This window comes from Cheilinus undulatus, linkage group 8, assembly GCF_018320785.1.
Source record: "Cheilinus undulatus linkage group 8, ASM1832078v1, whole genome shotgun sequence".
In the NCBI taxonomy this organism is placed as follows: domain Eukaryota; kingdom Metazoa; phylum Chordata; class Actinopteri; order Labriformes; family Labridae; genus Cheilinus; species Cheilinus undulatus.
Genome location: NC_054872.1, coordinates 4,079,155 through 4,096,345, shown reverse-complemented (window position 1 = coordinate 4,096,345; position 17,191 = coordinate 4,079,155). Strand labels below are relative to the sequence as shown.

The 17,191-nt window shown below is 39.9% G+C and overlaps 1 protein-coding gene across 1 annotated transcript in view; it reads right to left on the bottom strand.

Annotated features, from left to right (window-relative positions):
• dyrk1b (dual-specificity tyrosine-(Y)-phosphorylation regulated kinase 1B) overlaps positions 1 to 17,191 on the bottom strand; it is a 91,009-nt gene that overhangs the window by 72,956 nt on the left and 862 nt on the right. The gene's annotated exons all lie outside the window — the stretch shown is intronic.

The window sequence follows — 17,191 nt, the reverse complement described above, 5'->3', positions numbered from 1 at the left end:
ACACCTTCTCATTCTCACTCTTTCACTCTATTCACTCCTCATTCATACACTGATGTCAGAAGGTGAATGGATCAGTATAAGCTAATCCATTCATACTCATTTACATGCCACCAGCAGAGCAGTGGGAGCATAATGGTGGTTAAGTATCTTGCCTGAGGACAGATGGAACATGTGACTGCAGGAGCTGGGGATCAAACCCAAAACCTTCCAACTGTGGGACAACCAACTCTACCTACTGAGCCACAGTTCAATATATAAATAACATTGTCCAGTAGTGATGTTCCAAGGAGAGTACTTTCAAATCCAGTTACACTTAAGCTATAAAAGTGTTTAGTAAACTTTTCTGTAGTTTAGAAAATAATCATAATGATTATCTTTTAAAGCCGGGATTGGTGAACCATGTAAACTTGGTTAACAGAATGTGGCTAGTTAGCATGCTGGCACCACCGTTGTATAATCCTCCCTGCAAGTTAACGTCCACATTCCTGCGTTGAAAGTTGTCACCCAATAATAATTTATTTAAATGGCGTTATCCAATGAGAGCACAGAGCGCTCTGCATGCTCAACAGTCACCACTGTTAGCCAATCTGCAGCATCTGAGGTAGAAAAAGCTGTCTACTACAGCAGTGGTTTTCAAGTTTTCTTTACACTTTGAGATCAAGCCAAAATCTCAAGGTATGCCATATTAACATAATGCATAATGAAGGATACCAGTTATATATAATTAGGGGCGTGGCCGATATGATCTAAAGAAGGTTAGAGACAGCGTTTCCAATATGGTGGGGACCAAAGGCTGGACTCAGAAGCTTCCTTCAGTAACCACTTTCTCTGATATTTTACAGTAACTACCAAACACTGAAGGCAGAGCAGACTCATGGAGTTGGTACTGTGAGTGAGAGGCAAAGTTTCTCTGCTCTCACTACGATGATGTGACGAAGGAGGAAGACACAAAAGAATGATATATTACTAACATTTAATATTTTACTCATTCAGGACCCTTGTGGATTTATTGCTCCAAATACAAAATAAAACTTTAAAACTCTGCTGATTAAGATGATTAGTTTCATGAAACCTGTTGATGCCTGGTCTGCTGTTGAGTATTGCTGCTTCATATTAGTCTATTTTATTAGAAAGGTATGTAGGAGAGAGATGAATCCAACAAAACTTGAGATAAATCTCCTAAAACACCATGTCACCAAGTTGGCAATGTTTTCATACCAAAAAACTGCAGTACCTGCAAGATACAAGACAGTACTTCTTGTGTTGTTCCTGTGGTATCTCATCAGGTTTGCATATCATAGACCAGCGATACTCAACACGTGGCTCTTGAGCCACATGTGGCTCTTTTGTGATGATTTGTGGCTCTTCTACATCTTTATTTGAAATATTTTCCCCCCAGAAAACCTGAAAAAAGGTCAACGTTGACCTCGGAAATGATCCATTAATCAGTTTGTTCCTCACTCTTGTACAGTTAGCTTAAATTGTCAACCTTTATTTTTTGTTTGTATATTTACACTGGCCTTATTTGCAATTTTTCCTCCTTTTTTGCCACTTTTAATCTATTATAACAGCTTTTTAAGCTCAAGTATGCCACTTCTTTTGCAACTTTTCACCAGTTTTTGCCTTTTTTGTCCTGCTTTTTGCTATTTTTTAAACTGTTTTGCCATGTTTCACCCATTTAAGTTGCCTTTTTCCACTGAATGCCATTTTTTCCCATTTTAGTTTCTTCTAACTCATTTTGTGCCAAATTTTTACACTTTTTTGACCATTTTTACGACCTGTTGCTCATTTTTAATCAAATTTGCCAATTTTTCTCATCATTTTCACTAACTTTCACCCATTTTTTGGCACTTCTCTGCTGCTTTTTGACCATTTTACCACTTAAATTTATTTTTATGGCCACTTTAACCCATTTTCGCCACTTTTCACCACTTACATTGTGGCTCTTTGCAAAGATATTTTTAAAGTATTTTGCTCTTTGGTGGAGCAGGGTTGAGTAACACTGTCATAGATGGTTTAAGACTTATACAACACTTAAATGCCTTTAGATTGTCATGGATAGGGAGTGAGGATAAGAAACGCCCACTCCCCCCTTCCTACTGTCCCTCATCAGCCACATCATTCATTCTATGGCGTTTTTAGATCTGATTATTTGCCAGAATGTCAGTTAGACCAACCATGAGCTAGCTGAGGGAGAAACCAGGAGATATGGGCATGGAGAAGATGCAGTTTCTCATATAACTGGCCTCATTTGAGAAAAGACATTGTTAATCACAAGCACAGTCAACAGCACTACATTACCCACAATCCTTTAGTGTGACAGCAACGTCTGTTGATTCACCTGGCTTAAACATCTGAACAGAGAAAAGAGGCACGCACAAACCTGTCTGCTAACAGTTACAGGAGTAGAAACGAGCAAGAAAACAGTAGAGCTACAAGATCCACCAGCTCCTTCTCCCTCTCCTCAACTTCTCTGTTACTGGTGGAGATTCAGCGACTAGTCTATGGAACTAGTCCATGGGACTAGTCCACATCTACTAGTTCCAAAAAGTCCAAAAACAATCAATCTGAGGGTCGCTTGTGGAGTGCATGTATTTCCTGCTGGTTTCCCCAACAACTCCCACAACCAAACAGAATTTAAGCACAGCTCATGTTGAGGGGATGATGGAAAAATCACAAGCTTAAACAAACAAAGAAGACAGACCAAACCAAACCAGTTCAAATAATGTGGCATGAACACATATCCGTTACCAACCATCATCTGGAGTTTCCAATAGATTTAATCTGGTTTGTCTAAATCAGGGGTATCAAACGCAAGGCCCGGGGGCCAAATCCGGCCCGTGGTGCAGTTTTACCCGGCCCGCAACATCAGATCATATTTTCATTATAACTGGACCACCGATACGAGGTCTGCAGAGTTCCTCCAGTTTAAAAAAGTAAACTTAACCCTGATGATACAAAATATTCTTGTTAAGTCATAAAACTGTGAAAATAAAAGAGTAAAATAATTAGATAAAAAGTCAGGAGTGCAGGAAAAAAAATTCATATGTGCAATTTTGCATCTCACAATTACAACTACAACTTATTATTTTGACTTCGTATTTAATGTTCTGGCCTTTAGATTCACAATTTTAAGTTAATTCATATTTTGACCTCTAGAACTAGTGATTTTTTCATTTTATCTCGTTTTGGACTTTTTAACTCCTAACGTTGACATTTAAACCCACAATTTTAACTTTGACACTAACAATTTAAAATTTACACTCCTATTTTTACCATTAAAACTCAAAATTTAGAGCATAATTACATACTCTGATGTTTTGAGGTCCGAGATTTTGAGTTTTATCTCATATTCTGAATTTTAAAACACAATATTGGAAATTTTATCTCATATTTTGCCCTTTTAAATCTAATTTTTTTTTTCTCATATTCTGACCTATTAAACTCATGATTCTCATTCTTTTTCATATATTTGCATTTTAAAAACATTATTTTGTCTTTTTTTTGTTTTCACCTTCTTAACTAATAAGATTGACTATCTCAGATTTTGAGCCCTTAAACATAATTTTGACTGTTTTTCAGTCTCAAAATTATTTATCATCAATGCCAAGTTTTTGGTTTTTTTTCATATTTTATTACAGGTGAAAATAAGGCTGCCAGTTTCCGGTTCAGTGTTGACCCTGTCAGGCTCTCAGGTTAGACCTGAACGCAGAATCCGGCCCCTGCTATGGCTGAGTTTGACACCGCTGGTCTAAGTGCTCAGTGAAATAGGAGAGAAAGAGTGACCTGTGGGATCCACTCTGATCTGATTTCATGATCAAATGTCAGAGAAAATGTTGGCAAAAGAAGAAGTGATGAAAATAACATTGATAATTTCACCAGCTATACTGTTGTTAAACACTAGTATTGGTATCAGCTCTAATCTTTACAGTGAGTGTATCTCTAGAAATCAAATGAAGCTGTTATCTCTGTCAGTTGTTAAATACTGCAGAAAACTTTAGTGGTGGTTTATGAGCGACACAACTGTTGGAAACAGGGTAAACATCTCTGTGCACTGATTGTTTCCAGAAAATTTCAATTTAGACGTTTGCAAGTTTCACTGCTTATATTGACATAACAATTAAACTGGCATTATTATGCAGCCCCAGATGTTTGCAGGGTCGTTCATAAGGGGGGCCTTACCAAGAGCTTGGACTGCAGAACAGAACGTCGGCTTTCTGTTTAGTGAATGCTTCTGCTGATGGAAACAGGGAAACAGCAGCGCTGGTCTGACTCATGACCCTGTGCTATTGTTTTGGCTGAGAGCCCCCTGCTGGTGACATTTTATATACTGTACATTTAAGGGAAACATAATTAAAAAATTATAAAAAGAGATTTTTAAAAAGGAGAAAATTGGGAAAAAAAGGATTAAAAAGTTGCAAAATGGGTAAAGAAAAGCTACAAAGGGTAAATAGTGGTGGAAAGCATTAATTTGTAGCAAAAACTGGTTAAAGGTTTAAAAATGGACAAAAAAAACCCCCAAAAAGGGCCAACAAGTGGCAAATTTTGTTTAAAAAAAAAAAGGCAAAAATGGGTGGAAACGATGATGAAAAGAGGGTCAACCTGAGAAACCAGTAATAGTTTGACACACCTTTCAGCTCCAAAATGATGTCACTGTTAGCCTAGCATCAATGCTACTGATCCAACGCACATGCATTGATATATCAATAAATTCAAACTAGCCCAGTCTGAGTTTGTCAGCAGGCAGGTCTGCTGTGGGGGTTGTAAAATTCAAATATTGATACAGTTCTAGTAAAAATGAGACCATATGTATACCCTCTAGAGGTGTAACGGTTCAATTCATACCTGGGTTTTGAGGTCCTGATTTGATTGATATGGGTCCAGTTTGTCGATAAAAAAGAAAAAAAAAATCCCGGACTTATAATTCTAGCTTTCCTTCAGTTGTTTTTTTTCTTTTACTAACGTTTAGTTTAGTTTAGTTAACTCATCAAGAGACAGTGTTTATGCGACATCGATCATTAAAGGGAACATATTATGCAAAAATCACTTTTTCAGGCTTTTCAAATAAAAGTATGTGTTTCTGGCCTGTCCACAATCCCCTCAAATACCAGGTTAGTGCAGCTAATATTTATTTTACAGATTAAAATATACATTTGAATTAATCAATATTTTGTTCCATCTTGTGTTATTTAGAGCAATCCGTGATAGTTGGTTCAGTCTGTCAGATATATTAAATATGAGACAAAGAGCATGCGTGGTCAGGACACATGTTGACTCACTAGTTTGTCGCTCTGTAGCCGAAGTCGAGTTCGACGGCATCTCTTTTATACACTCCTTTTCACCCTTGGTGATATTCCTGGAGACCACCTGTGGTTTTCAGGCCGTTGGGACATCCACAGTAAGACCACAGACTCGTGGTCACCCTTCTACCCCCTTGGACCATTCCCTTTACCATGCTTACTTGCCACATCCGCCCCTTACTCCACCTAAAGGTGTGGTCTTGATTTTCTCCTCCATCCTATGCAATAGTGCCTAAAGATGGCTCACTCACCACATACTTCTCACTGCAGCCTCAATTTTTGGCCCAAACATGCCTTAAAGTTCTACACAGTATTGTTGATCTGAAGAGGTTTCTCCTGGTTGTCACTCTACCAGAATGATAAACTATTTTAAAGATTTATTTTTGGGCTTTTCCTGCCTTTATGCTATAGAGGTGGACAGTGGATAGAGTTGGAAACAGGAGAGAGAGTGGGGAGAGACATGCAGCAAAGAACCACAGGCCGGACTCGAACCCCTGCCGCCGTGTACATGGGTAGCGCCTTAGACCGCTTGGCAATCTGTGTGTCCCGAGAATGACAAAGTTTAAAACGATTCTAGTAAAAATAAAACCATACTGAAACATGTTTGATACCGTGGTAACAGAAATAAAAGTCCTGACACCCAGTGTTGGATTTTTTCACATTTTCAACATTAAAAAAAAAATGGCGCACAATATAATTTCCATCGTCTTATGAAGCAGCTTGACACCCTTAAATCGACACTACCAGGTAAAATATGAAACTGTTGTTTAGAAACATGAAGTATCCAGAAGATCTGATGAATTTAATTATTTACAAACTTTAAGCAGAGAGGAAGACAGATGTAAATAAAAACAAATATTACAGATTCCAATATCTAGTATGCAGATATTTCCAGATTCATTTTCTGAACCCCAGGACCCTCCACCACCTCCTCCAGTAGAGATAACAGGCTAACCCAGGAGGGACACACATGCAGATGTTGTTTTCTCTATTCCCACAGTAAATTCTCAATGTTTTCTAAAGATCTTGACAAATTAACTTGTTGTCAGTTGATTTATCCAAATACATGACAACGAATAAAAAAGTCAAGATTTAAAGAAACCCAGCTAAATTTAATGTCCCCTCAGGGCTTCCATATTCACCTATTTTTTTGCTACGACTCTATCCAGGCCCATCGTGACCTGCGGAAGACAGCAGCACGACCCACTTCTGGGTCCCAGCCCACCAGTTGAGAACCACTGGTGTAGAGCAGGGGTTCTCAAAGTCGGGGTCGGGACCCCATTGGGGATCTTGAGACACTGAGAGGGGGTCTCCAGAAGCCTTAAAAAACCAAGAACATTCTTGAATTACACTGTTGCCACTTTTCACCAATTTTGCCAACTTGAAACCCATTTTTATCACTTTTTCCCACCAATTTTGCCAATTTTAATGTATTTCTGCAACTTAAAACCCATTTTTTTGTCCATTTTAAACCCTTTCCATGACTTTTTATCTGCCTGTTTTTGCTACTTTCTAAACCAAATCTTGCAACTCTTTTCCTATTGTTGGCTCTGTTGACACATTATTGCCACTTTTAACCCCTTTTACCACTTTTAAGCCACATTATATAATTTGATGTGCTCATTTTTGCACGTTTCTTCCTATTTAACCCTTTTTGCCATCAATTTTATCAATTTGCATCCCATTTCATTAAAATTCCCACCTATTTTTGCCACTTAAACGTCATTTTAGCCACTTTTGGATCCCCTTTTACCACTTAATATGCCCATTTTTGCCACTTTTGTCTAATTTTTGGCATTTCTAACCTTTTTCTGCTACTGTTAAAATCTAATTTCACTACCTTTCCCACCATTTTTGCCATTATTTACCCATTTTAGCTATTTTCTACATTTTTAAGAGGGCTACTTACTACATGAATGAATTACAATGTGTTTCTTTGATAAGAGTGCTTATTTTTCAAGCTAAATCTAAAATACCACAGCTTAACTTTACAATAAACCATGATTTTGCTGGCCCCCAGTTTGGCTGGGCTCCAGAAAGCTCTCCCATTTAATCCCCTAATGGGCGGACTTGTCTCCACATGACTATTCCTGAATGTGCATGGCTGTGTTCAGCCACCTTCAGGTACAATGGGGGTCCTCGGTCACCAGCACCTTTATTTTGGGGTCGCGGGCTGAAATGGTTGAGAACCACTGGTGTAGAGGACTGATCCTGAAGATGCATGAAGAGGTTCTACAGAGCAGAGACTTCCTGCAGCTTCTCCAGGCTACCTGTGGCTCAGTATCAGGATGATTTGAACAATCTGCATATAAATTATTAAACATATATTTTTAACATAGCTAAGTAGTAGTGATGTAACTGCTGGTGCACATTCTGATTGGATAAAAGCTAATTCTCAGTTTGAACACTGTGCATGTAAATTTTACTGAATGACCATTCTCATCCTCTCTCCTTCTTTTAAATCAAACCGTGAGTACACAGTGAGGCTACCATCGCGACGGGCTGGTGTTGTTCACTGAATAAAACCAAACAGCAACACAATGCAATGTCATCCTTAAGTTTACCTAGCAACAGATGATGAAGCCTTTATCAGCGTCGGCTGAATTTCAGAAAGCATTTGTGCTTCGAGGAGCAGCCCAGGGTTTAAACTCTGCATCTCTCTGTGGGATCGACACAGGGATCTGCTGCTGCACACGTCAAAGAAAACCTTTCAAGAGCACAAAAACACAGATTTTTGTTAGGAAAAGACTGCTTTAGTTAACTGTGGCTAAATTAAAATAACATCTCTATGCATGAGAAATACCTCTCTGCTTAAAACACCATAATAATCAGAAAAGTGGGACTCTGAAATGTTGCCCATGTTTTATTGCAATATCAAAATCTGAAAAGCTGACATCCTCAGCTCAAGGTGAAGTTAACTGACAGTCACTCAGAGCACGATGAGAGGTAAACACTGATCCTAGATCTGCTGAGTCCATCATTTTAACCAGCAGATGTCGCTGATGAGTTTTAATTACTCTACACAACAGAGAAGAGGAAGAAGTTAGTGTGCCGATGAGTTGACGGTGATGTTGGAGTTTGATCTGGGTTGAACTGTCGGAGCTGTCCAGCTTGTCATCACGACTGTGCCGTCACTCAGAGAACGATCTGATTGGCCAAGAGAAACAAGACTACAAACCTCACTAATATAGGAGGTACTGCACTAGGGATGTACCGATCTGATCTTGGGATCAGTGGGGATGGGGATCATTACCTGGGTCTGCAAACTGAGTTCTGCATTTTTTTGAGGATCAATAATATTTCTGTTAGGCTCTGTGACTTAGCATGATTTAAAATATCACTGGTGTAAAAACAGGCATCAGCTAAAAGCACATCAGCCCTGTGCATCAGATTAAACCTAAATGAGGAACGTTTAAAGGTGCAGTGTGTAATATTTAGCCTAGTAGCATTTAGTAAAACAAACAAACTTGGTTAAATGAAACATGATGTCTATAGGTAGGTCTATCCTAATTAGTGTTTATCCACCTGAAAAAAATGTTGTTTTTTTTCAATATTAACTCAGAATAAGCAATCTATTCATACATAGGGAGGGTCCCCTCCACGGGTGCCGCCATCTTGAATTTTTGCATTTTGCATGTTTCTGTGGTGCCACAGAAGCGACCAAATAACAGATACACTTTTTTTTAAAATTCCACTGGTTGCTACAGTTTTCACCACAGAGACATGCAAAATGCAAAAATTCAAGATGGCGGCACCCGTGGAGGGGACCCTCCCTATGTATGAATAGATTGCTTATTCTGAGTTAATATAAAAAAAACACATTTTTTTCAGGTGGATAAACACTAATTAGGATAGACCTACCTATAGACATCATGTTTCATTTAACCAAGTTTGTTGGTTTTACTAAATGCTACTAGGCTAAATATTACACACTGCACCTTTAACTGGAACATAGAAGGAAAAACATTCCAGCTGTGCTGCAAGTCGCATTCCAAACACCGGCTTCAGCTGCTGAGGGACCATCTTCCTCTTCATCTGCTCAGATCAGCGCTGAAAAAGGCTCCCAAACTTTGTAGAAAGTCCTCATCCTGGGCAATATGACCTCAGTATCATATCACTGTGTTTTCTAGCCCTCGACAGTAGAAGTATTAAAATAACAAAATTAAAATAGACTCCTGTACTACGAACCCAGTCCTCCTCCCCTCTGTGATGGCAGGCTGAACTCATGTCTGAGCTTAAATGACTGAATAAGTCTCTACGTGTTTATTTCTTCGTAACTACCCCTGTGGAAGTTTCACTTCTGCGCTGCTGAGGTGTGTCAAGCTGCTACCGACTGTACAACACTTCCTGCTGGGGACCTTCACAATAAAGCAATCAGGAAATAACAACAGCTACTGTCGCTATGCTGCTGTTGGCGGATCTATCACGTTTATCATTCATTTATCGTCAACTTTACAAGGCTGCAGTTTCATCTCGGACTTCATTTAACGCCCCGGCCTACTTCTTTGACTCGACTTGGACTTAAATCAATCTAGTCAAGAGTTAAACACTGCACACTGGCTATGCTGCCTACCCCACAGCATTGTACATTAAGTACAACCGCATGAATATTCAGTTAGTTCCTGGCTGCTCGTAATACTCGAGCTAAACATGCTGATAACTGGACTCAGACTGACCCGTTGACCTTTTTACGCTAGCAGCTGCATCGGCGATACCTCGTCTGTGAACTACTGCACACATTTAAACCGCGGATGACGGTGTTGCATAAACCCATTCCACAGCCACTGAAGTTTTTTCTTAAACTTTAAAGTGTGTTTGAATGACCTATGTTTAAAGTCTGAACTACATTTGTATATCAGCATCGATTTCAGTATCTGCTACATAAGAAAACCAAACGATGTATCCCTAAGTATTTACTGTAAAAATGAGCTATCATCAAACGTCAGTAATTTCAGTGTTAAAAATTACATTATGATAGGATGTAAACCTGTCTAGTGATGTCTAGCCAATCAGATATTGTGGGTGGGAGACTGAATCCTTTAACAGACAGACTGTAATGACAAGAGAGATTTGTAGAAATTAAACTTTCTCCTAACCTCTCCATGTATCAAAATCAACACTGTGGTGAACTAAAACTAATGTGATTTAATCACTGTAACATCATAGCCACAGATTTATTCTCATTAAAATGTCTTACAAAACAAATGAACTATGTGCTACATTTACAGGCCCCTGTGTGAAGTATGAAGAGCTGAAAAACTCCTCAAGACCCTGTGTGTGTAGACGAGTTCAAGAAATATTCTAAAACAGGAAAACAAAGAGAAAAGACCTGATCGTGATTATAAAAGGCTGCAGAAAGAGAACATACTGCTTTAGAGCCCAGGTTCCCAACCTGGGGTCCGGGACCCCCCAGGGGGGACACCACGAGGCCTTGCCTGCTCTGAGGCTGTCAAAATTAGATTTGCAAATATTGACTAAAACCATGATAAAGCAGTTATAAGTAGTTTAAACAAAGGAAAAGCATGCCTAGGCCTTTTGTGAGGGTTTTATCAGTGAAACAAAATCTATGTTGGTTTTTTTTTCTTCTCTCTTGGGACCTGGGGGGCTCCGCTTTTCTTAGGTACATGTAGGGGGGCTACAAGGAAAAATGGTGGGGAAACACTGCTCTAGAGTGATAAGAGTGAATGGAAGGAAATAAAAACATTTGCTGTTGTAAGGTTAACGTGTGTTGTCCATAGTTCTCTTCATAATTTAAAGGTAATCGTGATGTAACAGGGGATCGACACCTCTATTAAACAGCAGTTTATAATTTTTATGGGGTTTTGTTGCACTCATATATTTACATTTACTATTTCTTTTCTAAGTGGTGAGTGTGAAGGTTTGATAAATGCAGCAGATGATGTAAAATCAACAAGTAATCACGTTTCATTATCATGATCTGAATACCAATCAAAATAATCATGGTTATGATTTTTGCTATAGTTGAGAACTGAATATTTGCCCTAGTAATCAGCAGACCTAACAGGTTGGCCTCTTATTTGGATGGATTACATGCTTGTTACACCAACCATGGCTACAACAAGCTATGCAAAGGTCATTATTCCAGAGGTGCTGGGTTTAGACCAGTGGTACCCAAACTTTTCTTTCTTGGAGCTGTCTTGGGGGAATTGCAGATGTACGATTCCGGTTAGAACAGTTAGATTGGAATGACAACTCAATTCAAGACGACGGGGTTGTGAGCAAGTCATGACTTTTTTAATGGACGAGGTGATTTTAGGATCCGGTTCCCCTTTTAAACAATGGGAGTTGACGACTGCCATACTTTTAGTTTATCATCAGAATACAGCAGATCATCTCAGCAATGGGACGGTCTTCAATACGTCTCACTAAGTGCTGCATCTACACAACCAATCCAGTCCACATGAAAACGTCCCAGACCAGCTCTGCATCAGTCTGAGCTATCAGATATCAAACGCTTTTGAGGCGTGTCCACATCAATGTTAGTCGACAGCCTTTATTTCCAAGACAAAAACTAGCCAAAAATAGATCTGTGATGACTAAAACTGACAAAAAAGTAAGTTTATTTTTCATCAAGATGACTAAAACTAGACTAAAAGTGTAATGTAGTTTTCGTCTGACATTCAAAATCTGTGATATTTCTCTGCTGTGAGGGAATCTGTAAAAAAAAAAAAAAAAAAAAAAAAAGCATCTGTAGCTATTCTGCCTCTCAGCTGTAGACAGCAGGGACCCCATCAAGGTGCATAGAACACACTACTATGACTTGGTATCAGATCTAGGCAAGAAAATAAATGCTTGGACTAAAAGTGAAGACTAAAACGTGAGGACTTTCATGGACTAAAACTAGACTAAAATGTTTATAGTTTTTTTCAACTAAAACTAAGAATCAGACCCCCCCACACACACACACCTGTCAGAGAATGTGTGCTGAAACAAGCCATTCTCAGATTTTACCCTCATGACGTCATGTGGGGAGTTAGCCCCGCCCCCATGTTCAGTTGGCCCTCCCCACTTGGAAGAGAGCTCAGCTGGCCACTGAGAGGAGGATCAGGAGAGCCACATCCATTTCCTGAGAGGGGTGTGGTCAGGGGCGGGGTCAGACAGCTCATCAACATTTAACGCTACAGACGCAGAAACAGCTTGTTCTGAGCAAGGCTGAAACAGAGGGCTTTTTAGACTTACAAAAATCCTATACTGAATTGTTTTTTTCAAGAACAAACTTCACAGGCATGTTTTGAGGACCTCTGAGACCAATATAAACTCATCTTAAAAGGGTCAAATATGTGACCTTTAAAGTATCAATTCAGCCAGCTGCCAATACCGATGTTTATATCTTACTTCTTTTGATGTGAGACCCCCACTCTGCCAACATTCTTCTGGTATCTGACCATGAAAACAGATCAGTTTGTCCCACAGGTGACTTCTTCTGCCCTGTAAAAACATTTCTTATTTGATTCAGCAGTTAATTGTACTAAATACCAACTTTTAACTGGTTGGACACAACGGATAAACACTGGTTCATGCCACATAACTCACTGATGGCTGATACTGATGTCAGACTGATGCCTCACCCCTAATATCAAAGTAATCGTCTGCTTGTTACTAGAATTACACGGAAGCTTAAATTGGGTTATTGCCACAGCCCTACAGACAACAGAGCTCTAGTCCTACTACTATTTCACATCCTTAACCACCAGATCATCCTCACAGGTCTTCAACACAATTCTACATGAAGATTCACATGTTTTATCCCTTTTTGAGCAATAAATGCCCATAATGAAACCTAACAGACAGGAAGTGACTGGGCAAACAGACCAAGCATCCACACCAGTGAGAGGATTTGGTCTGGGAGGACAAAGAATGAACTAAAACATAAAGAATAAGCTGGAGTCTTTGGTGGAGAATTGTCCGTCACAAGAAAGGCAATGAGCTGAACTTAAGCGAGGTGTGACAAATCACAATTTGTGACAGATCTGCTCATTATGGTTGCCTACAATTTCAGGCCTCATCCTCCGAACACAAACTGGACCACAGAAACACAGCAGAGATGTCAAGTCATGCTTCCTCCAGCTGTTCATCAGCGCCGGCCTCGGCACGGCCCCGTCCCACCTCCCCAGAGGCTCGAGTCTCCCGGCAGCAGAGCTCCGTGTGCCTGTACTCCAGGGCAGGGTAGGGGCTGGGGCTGCTGCGGTGGCTAAGCTAGCTGCTAGCGTTAGCTGCCACAGCAGATGAAATGCTGCAGATGTGCAGAGGACAGTCGGGGGGTGCTGGCTGGCTGCTTTCACACATAAAGGCATCAGATCAGGATAAACCGGCTCACTGCTGTATACCTGAGGATTTATATCAACACCTTTACAGTAGGGCTGGACAGTACATCGAGCTTCAACATATATCCATATGCTCTCAGATGAGATACAGGGCAGGACAGTATCATTCAGATATGATGATGCTGATGGCAGAAAAAAAAACTGATACCAGACCACATGCTCAGTAAAAGAACCAAAAGAAGAGCTGATGGAAACTGCCATGGATGACCAATAGATCATCCATCTGAGTATTTGTAATGGAGAATTATCATTAAATTCTAACCTATTTTATCTAAGGAGCATTTATAATAGAAATCATATGATATAGATTAAGTACAACAGCTGCAAAAATGGAAGTCTTACACACCTAATATTGACAGTTTATTGTTTTTGATCATCAAAAATTGCAGGTAAAGCTTATAGAAAAGGTTATTCAATGCTTTCTCTATTTTCTTATATAAATGTGAAGATAGTGAAGGGTCTGTACCTTTTGTTTGATTATTTTGAAACACACTGTATTAAAGAGGTCAAACGTTGCCACTGCCAGTGTCAATGTTGTCAGATATTTTGTGCAAGCTAGATTGCGTGCAGGAGTTTGCCTTTAATTTTTGAATGATTCATGTCTCATGAAATAGCCTAGATGCTTTTTCCAAGGCTTTGTGCTTTTCTATTCTAATGATCATTAAAATTAATAGATTGTATTAGTTTATGGCATCGCAGAGCTCCTAAATATTGCAGGCAGACTCCTCCACATTGTCTGTAATGTACAAATGTGTTGCCAACATATCTATCTTGCATCTAAGGCTTCTATTTTTGTTGCCAGTTGAAACAGGCGTCACCATTGCTTGTTTTTACAAGGACCATATTAGAGTTTAAAACTCTGGTACAGTGCCAGCAAGGGAAACCCTACATACTCATTAGTTCCACCCACTTTGTGTTGCCAACATGCTTTTGCAATTTAGACAGTGCTCCCTCTTTCTCTGATTTAGTTAAAAATATGACTGAAGTTTCTGATCATTACAATTATGTGAAGGTTTGAGCATTTTTAAACACATGGTTTTAAAGAGTAGGGTACATATAAACAGCCTCAGTATACAGAAATGTTGCAGATTCTTCTGTATAATTTATACAGTGTGAAGGGGTTTGCAATGGTTGATGATTCAGAACAAAAAACCGCCTAACTTTGGGTGTCAAGCACTTCTATTGTTGTGGTTGTGGTATCAAACAGGTTTCAGTATGGTCTTATTTTCATTATAATCACATCAAAGTTCATCCTTCTGTTACTGTGACCATCATGATTACTGATAAAAATATCCACCTATGTAAAGTGTGTCACTCCTCAGAGTTCTGGTCTACATTGCCCAGCCCTAGTTTACATCACGTAGCAGCACATCCATCCATCTCCAGCCCTCCCTCCGGTTTAAGACACCGACAGAAGAAACCAGAGGGAGGGATGGAGCCGCTGAAACTTGCCCAGATACACATACACTGATGGCATCAATCAGGAGTCTGTTTACAGGCAGCCCCACACCGCTTACCGTTACACAGGTGAGGCAGGACGGCAGAGAAGGTAACAGCTCACCTGGAGGGTTGGGTTTAGTACTTAGGAGGCCCCAGGTGAAGAGCAGCATGAGGCCCTTATCCATTTAACTAGTAAAAGATAATATTCTGAACCATCCATTTTCACTGAAAGTCATGTTAATATATCTTAAAATGCCTTGAGGTAAGGGGTAACTTTAAGAAGAAGCAATACATGCTATAGTTAGGATTTTTTAAAACCAATTTTAGGTCATTTTACCAAACAGCTGCACTACTTTAAACATCCGATATTTCTAAAAAGATCAACCTGACTCTAACATGCTTAGCATGGAGAAATGCCGGGCCTTTTTAGGGGCTTGAGTCTCAGCAGGAGACCAGGGTCCCTCCTACAGCTGGGCGATATGGACCAAAAACTCACAGTTTTATGACTGAAAGGTGATGCTTATCTGTAAACAAACGTTTGTCACAATACCAGAAGGATAAACTTAGATATGATCTTAGTCAAAACCAAACCATACTGAAACTGTTCGATACCAATGCATCAAAAATAGACGTCCTAGACATCTACAGTTGGGCAATTTATTGCTTTTAATGATCAGAAATGTCAAGCTACTGCACACGGTCAAATTGTTCTTGGTTTTTAACTGCTGTGTATTTTAAAATGATCAAATCTCCATTGTTTCACTGCTCAAAATGTACAGCAACTTCATGATCTTCAGTCGGGTTTTTACCAAGAGAGAGAGTGAGTCAGGGAGCACCGTCTAAATTGCACAAATGCGTTGGCAACATTTGTAAAAGTGGGCGGAACTGGCGAGGAGCGAGGGTTTCCCTCGCTGGCACAACACCAGCCAGCTCCACCCACTTTTACATCCACATTTAAAAACAATAAATATCCAATATTCGGTGTCTAGAACTTCTACTTTTAATTTCAAACAGGTATCAATATTGATTATCTTGTAATCAGTTGGTGGTTCTGATTTTAAGAGTATGAGGCCTGACATCTTTAAAACTACAGCAATATTTAGTCTTACCCTCAGATATATGTTAAAAACTCCATATATTAGCCAAGTCCTCCCAGGGGATTTTCCTGGATACTTAAACTCCATGTTGATGCTCTGTATACATCCTGGGCAGCTTCTGAATCCTCGTATCAATCACTGAAAGCAAATACTTCATATTTGATGCCCACCTTTGCCTGTGCCTCGAGGCCCCTGGGTGCCTACCTTTGCCAAATGGTAAAACCACCCAAGCACACCTGGAAGACACAACAGCCGATGAAACAAGTCCATCACCACCATCAGTGGTTTCATTGATTTGGAGGCCCCGGACAAAGACCAGTGAGAGGCCCTTCTCCATTTTACTTCCAGCAATCATAGCTAGAGAAGACAAAATAATTCAGATCATCTGTGTTCAGGTACCAAAGCCAAAGAACTACAGGATAGACTCAAAGCACCACCTATTATAAGAGCAACAATAATTCTGGAAGACCCCAGTCTGAATAGTTCAACATGTCTCAGGTGAGATGTAACTTTTAGAATAAACAATAGAGTCTACATGTGCACTATCAGTTCTTCTGACACATTTCAAACAGGATCATTTATTTAATGCCATTCTACAACGCACTAATCTGCTATTTTGTGGATTTCTACACAGATCTACCTTGCTGTAACTGTCTTAGCGTGAAGACATGTTGGGGCTTTTTGAGGGATTTGGACCTCGGTAGGGGGTCCAGGGGTCCTTACCCGGGATTTTGAGACTGTTCTGGTGCTATTTTATGCTCTCTTTGTACATTCTTAATCCTCTTCTCAGCCATTCAAATATTTCTGATGTATAGCTCACATCTGATGCACACCTTTGCCTGTGCCTCGAGGCCCCTTGGTGCCTACCTTCGCCTAATGGTAAAAGCGCCTTTGCACACCTGGAGGACATTACAGCGACTGAAAGGAGTCCATCATGATGATGATGCTCTGCTACTGTACATGCACAGCCTCACAGGCTCTCAGGCTCACAGCACGGTGCTCGGTGCAG